At 40.9% G+C, this 6,000-nt stretch overlaps 1 long non-coding RNA gene across 1 annotated transcript in view; it reads left to right on the forward strand.

The window, feature by feature from the left end:
• The window catches only part of LOC133273736 (uncharacterized), a 589,959-nt gene extending 584,320 nt beyond the window's left edge, over nt 1-5,639 (forward strand). Inside the window, exon 3 of the long non-coding RNA XR_009744921.1 lies at nt 5,546-5,639. This is a non-coding gene — a long non-coding RNA (uncharacterized LOC133273736). The remainder of the gene's footprint in view (nt 1-5,545) is intronic.
• Nucleotides 5,640-6,000: the final 361 nt, after the last annotated feature.

A 6,000-nucleotide genomic window follows, 5' to 3' on the forward strand; every position in this document is an offset into this window, starting at 1 on the left:
TTTATTCTGATTATGAAGCTCAGAAGTCTTTAATAAAAGGTTTTTAAAACCCCTAGATCATGGTATCCTAGAACTAAGGAAGCTGTATTTCCTATAGATTAATACCTTGTGGTAAATTAAGTCTGCTCTCTAAAAGTTTGTGAGTAGCTACTACTGGGGATGTTAATGAAGCTTCTCTCCAATGTGGATTGCCTGGTGTTAATAAAAGGTCACTTTGCAGCAATTCTTTGCAGAGCATTAATGCTTTCATGACATTTTTAGGTGCCTAATTACATTTGTGCTACCTAATCTTGTCTTAAATGTGGTTGAAATCAGCCAAGTGATTGCAGGAAGGTCCCTCAGCTTGATTACATGAGGGAAAATAGAAAGACTAAAACTGTTATCTGTAGGTATGTGTTGCTGTCTAACGGTGTTTCGTGTTGCCTCAACAGTGGTGTACTTGCACTTACCAGAACCTCACCAGTACCAGAACCTCACAGTGACACACTGGACTACAAGTACAACAGGTCTCAGCTCAGGGACTGCAACCAGTCACAGTAGGGCTGTTGTGAAACCTAAATCCAGCTCACCCTCCTTGAATAGTATTGCACTGTGGGCAGCTATACAGAGATTAAAGCTGAATGGTTTTTACTTCATGGGCAAGCAGGGGTTTTACCAGACTGTCCCAGGAACAGCAAAAGGGACAGGTGATGCCTCAACAGCAGTGATGGGCACATGTGTAGCTTATTGCCTAATTAGCTTTGATCATGAAGTAGAAACAGCTTTTACACTGAGCTTCTCTGGTGCTTAGTGAAATCAACTTTTCAGTTTGGAGCAGGAAAGTGGAATATTGTTACAGGTTTTTTTGTTTTTCCCTGGTTTTTGAGCTGTAGATGAAGGAATCTTTTGGAAGCCAGTCCTGGAGCCTAAAACTGAGTTGTTTCTTCATTATTTTCTCTTGCCCACCAAAGATGGCTGAGCAGCAATCCAATTTAGAGCATGCAGGTTATGGGTAATACAGAGTGATTCTGTACTGAGAGCTGCTTGTTGCCTCTCTTGTTGTACTGGCAATTGCACAGAAAAAGTACAGTTTCAGTGAGAAAACTGTGTCATAAAATGTTCACCAACTGGACTATTGTCCAATAAACACATTATGATTACCCTTACTATAGGACCTACCTGGTGGTTGCACTGTATCTGAAATGATTAGACATTAGCTAAAAATGCCAGCACTTTTTCCCTGAAAAAAGACGTGTGTGGCTACTCTGATGGGAGTTTGAATGCTCTTGTCGTGTGCTTGTATTGTTGTAACACCTAAAAGCTCTAATAAAATCCATTGTTCCACTAATCACTGACCAGCTCTAAAACAAAGCACTGTTCCCTGCCTGAAGTAATTGCAGTCTGTGATAAGAGAACGAGTGGATTTGAATAAAAGAGAAAGAGGGTTGAGGGCAAAAATTTCTTGTCAAGTACGCAATGAACAAGTACAGCCTGTGTTCAGCCCCGTTAGAAAAGCAAACAGAACTATACCTGCAACCATCCCCAGTTAACATGCTGGAGTTCTTTAGCTATATCTCTTAATAACTTAAACTATATAAATTTATGTAAGTGCTACTCCAAGACCACGGTTCTCTACCAGAAGATCATATGTTTCATCTTGCCATTGCTTCCTACCCCAATACAGAATAATCTAAAACTGAATAAAGTGCCCAGTGAGCAGTGGGGACGACCTGGTCATTCAAGGTCTTCTGAGCAGAAGCTGTTTCTAAATCAACAGCGAAAGTCTGTGATTCCGCATACTTTTGATGAGGAATTTCGCTAAGGAGAAATCTAGTTGGAAGAGCATATGTAGTATGGTTGTGTCTTTCCTGACACCCTTCCCCCAGGTCTGCTGTGGTCCCAGCAACAGTGAGAATGGGGTTTAAATAACTAGTATTTGTGCTTAGAACTACATGCTTCTAAATACAGTTCAGAAGAAACCATGAAGTAGCAAAGAACATGTGAGGCGCTCTAATTCTTGAAAGATCAAGAAAATAACCTCTTATGTGCTGTAAAGGGTTTTCTTTGCACAATGCTTTTAATGTGACAGATATGAGATTTATCCTGTCCTATTTTTGGAACTGTTTAAAGGTCAGTTTATATATCTCAGGTGGTTAAGAAATTAGGCTGAAACACACTATGGCTATATATCAGTCTTCAAGCTCCGCTTGTGGTTGTGAATGTTGATTTGATTTATAAATGACACTGTATCATGGGTTCTGTCTGGACATTTCTTCCTGCTGGATTGTACGGTGCTAGCTTGAAATGCAGACTCTGCTTTGCTGTCCTTGACCAGTGGGTTAGCAGCAGCCTATGGGGGATAGTTGGGACATAGGTGGGCTGCAGCCAAACAAAAATATTGATTGTCTTGGGCTGGGAGTGGGAGAAAAGGTCACTAAGAGCATCACTGAAGGGGAACTTCAATAATAGGTGTTTCAGAGAGATGAGGAGGTTTACACAGGAAAATAAGGGAGGACCTAAAGGAATGAAAGGGCTGCCTACAGTAAAGACAGGGAAAGGTGGTTACGTTTGGCTGTTTATTTTCACAGGTCTAATTATACCGTGTGTGGTGTCCATGTGTGAAGCATGATTTATTTTAGGAATCCCATTGGGAATATCCTCCAAGTCATTATTTTTAATTGGTGAGAAGCTAAGCCCCGAAATCCAGGAACTGGGGAAGTGTGCAGTTGCTCCTGAAAAGGGTCTGGAAGAATAACACTTTCATGTCACTATGGGCTGTCAGACTGTAGAGTCCTAGTTTTCAGGAAAGAACAAAAGTGAAAACATCTGAATCCCAAAAAGCATGATCAGAGGCGCAGAGCTTGTGCAATACCATCGCAATCTCGTTACTTCCTGCAGTTTAAGGGCACGAGATATGCAGAGAAGAGAGATTCTTGCTGAAGTATGGTAAGCATCTCAGTCGGGTGCCCAGTAGGACTGTAGAAATAATGCTTCTCAGTTTCATTTGTGCAATGCTGCCTTCTAATTTTTCTCTTCATAGAGCAAAGATTTTTGTCGTCATCCCATCTTCGTCGTCCCCCCCCCCCCAAGAAAATATTCTGCCTGCATGGGTGCACAGAATGTGTTTTCTTGCATTCCTGCTAACAAGCATCTTCTTTAATAGTAGCTTTCTGTGCATATTTAATGTATATATTATGGAACTGATTCTAAGATACATCTTGTGAAGCCCATGATTGCAAATCCTGAGGTATGCTGTGCATTTCCTATTCTGAGCAGCCGTTTACACTTGGACTTTATTTATTATCTGATGTTTTAAAAATTTACACTCTCATGCTTTTTTTCCTACTGTTCTTTGTCCGCTGTAAGTAAAAAGGTTTCCGGAATTTCCAAGTTTTCTGTCTCCCTCTGGCTCTTCCAAATAATTTACAAGCCCCTCAAAAATATCCATGGTTTTGTGTGTGGGTATTTGGTTTGGGGTGTTTATTATTATTATTAGTCTTTAGTTCTGGTTTGTGAAGTTTTCTGAACTTAGACCTGCCTATTTGAAGTTCTCTTTATGGACGATTGGCATTTTGTATGCGGAATGTAAAGATCACATTTGTTTGTGACCCTAGTAGCCTATTACAACACAAGCAGAAAATGAACAGTTTGTTATATGCTTTTTATGAAACATGTGAAAATGGGATATTCTTTTGATGAAAGGCACACTGGAGGGAAGGGATTGAGCTTTTACTTTGTTTCTCTGCCACTGCTTGATTATTTGGGAAGGCTTTCTCTAAATCTCTGACACTGATGAGAGCCATTTGAGAAGTTCCACTTAGGCAGGCCAAGTCTGGGAGCACCAGCACAATTCCATTATTTCAGCTGGATTTTATTACTGGAAGCATCTTACCCAGCTGCATAGCAGGAATGTTTAACCAGAACAAGGCAAACTTCCATAAGCTGCTTAATTCTGACTTGGGACTGTTCCTTCAAATCAATTGATATTGAAATAATTACTTCTCAGAATCTGTAGAGGAAAAGGATGTAAAAAAGAAAATTAAAATCTAATTAAATGGAGGTAGGAAGCAGTGTCTGAGTAGACAAGTCTTAAGCCTTAGCAAATTTTCAAAGGTTACATTACCCTTTTTGTCCCTGGAAATCTTTCTTTTTCCTTTACTCCCCTCCTCTTGCACTTCTATCATTAGTTTTTAAGTGATAGGAAAAGAGCATTTTGGTTTTGTTGATTCTTTTTATTTGATTGTTTTGTTTTTAAAAAGATTTTTTAATCTCTATTTACATTATTAGGATATTAAAGTGCTTTATGTATTTATTATTTTTTTGTATATATAAAAAGAAGTGATCCAATAGAGCTGACTGAGCTACTCAGGCAGTGTCAATGTTTTGAACAAGAGTAGAGCATCGCTGCTGTTCTCTCAAGAGCACAGGTTTTTATGTGTAGTGTTTGCAGCCAAATTTCAGCTTAGGCAACTGTTCTGCTTCCTCTAATGCCCTTTTCATAAACTGTGTAGTTGTTCTCCTCTTCATTATTAAACTGCAGGCCTGCATTATAAATTCACTGTGGTGGATGAAATACTTTCTGGAGAAGAAGCTTAGCCCAGACTATACATTTCATGAATTTTATAATAGTTTAACTACTTCCCTTGATGGAATTGTACCTTCTGGATAACAGAAGTCCTGATATTTTGGGGGGTGGCTCCCTTGAGAGTGCATATTTATAATATAGAGATAAAAATACTTACAAAAAGAGCTTTGATTTGTCTTGAGGATGGGGAGTTATGTTTTAAGTAAGGTTAGATATGAAATTGGAAGTATGGAAACTTAGGTTTTTGTTTAGTGGAAATCTAGCTTGAAAGCACAGATATTGAAGCCCATGAGGCAGGAGATTAGGCTCCAACTTTCCCTGGGGAAGATAGGGTGTTTGCTGGGGTCAGGGTGTTTAAAAGCACTTTTCTGAAGTGAAGCAGTTAATCACTCAAACAGCAAAAATGAACGGCACCCATATATAAATATCGAAGAAAAAGTAAAAATGGGCAAGCATTTACAAGGCTTGATACACATGTGCCAGCCCTCTAAACCTCTGGCTTTATTCTGTTCAGGGGATTTCCTGGTTCTGCTGTGGTTTACTTGTCTGTTATTTGACATATAGAATCATAGAATCGTTAGGGTTGGAAAGGACCTTACGATCATCTAGTTCCAACCCCCCTGCCGTGGGCAGGGACACCTCACGCTAAATCACATCACCCAAGGCCTCGTCCAACCTGGTCTTGAACACTGCAAGGGATGGAGCATTCACAACCTCCCTGGGCAGCCTATTCCAGTGCCTCATCACCCTAACAGGAAAGAATTTCCTTCTTATATCCAATCTAAACTTCCCCTGTTTAAGTTTTAACCCGTTACCCCTTGTCCTGTCACTACAGTCCCTAATGAAGAGTCCCTCCCCAGCATCCCTATAGGCCCCCTTCAGATACTGGAAGGCTGCTATGAGGTCTCCACGCAGCCTTCTCTTCTCCAGGCTGAACAGCCCCAACTTTCTCAGCCTGTCTTCATACAGGAGGTGCTCCAGTCCCCTGATCATCCTCGTGGCCTCCTCTGGACTTGTTCCAACAGTTCCACGTCCTTTTTATGTTGAGGACACCAGAACTGCACACAATGCTCCAGGTGAGGTCTCACAAGAGCCGAGTAGAGGGGCAGGATCAGCTCCTTCAACCTGCTGGTCACGCTCCTTTTGATGCAGCCCAGGATACGTTAACACCCAATACATCTCACCCCTCAAAGCATTTGTCCCGTCTTTCCTTGAACCCATGTAAACATTCTTGCATTCACAACTTCCTTCAGCAAGGTATTCCAGGGTCATGCTACCCTGTGCCTTGTTGGTTATTTTGAACATGGCTCCCTCCAGTTTCATTTATTGGACTTCTTGAAAGGACTGTCCATCCCTATCCATCCTTCCTATGTCACTCATGGTTTTGCACACCCGTCATATCCTGCCTAAATCCCTGCAACAGACTGGAAAGTTTT

The sequence above is a fragment of the Pezoporus flaviventris genome, unplaced genomic scaffold, assembly GCF_033815535.1.
Source record: "Pezoporus flaviventris isolate CSIRO_AGI_PZ_B2104156 unplaced genomic scaffold, CSIRO_AGI_Pfla_v1 ptg000035l, whole genome shotgun sequence".
Taxonomy (NCBI): domain Eukaryota; kingdom Metazoa; phylum Chordata; class Aves; order Psittaciformes; family Psittacidae; genus Pezoporus; species Pezoporus flaviventris.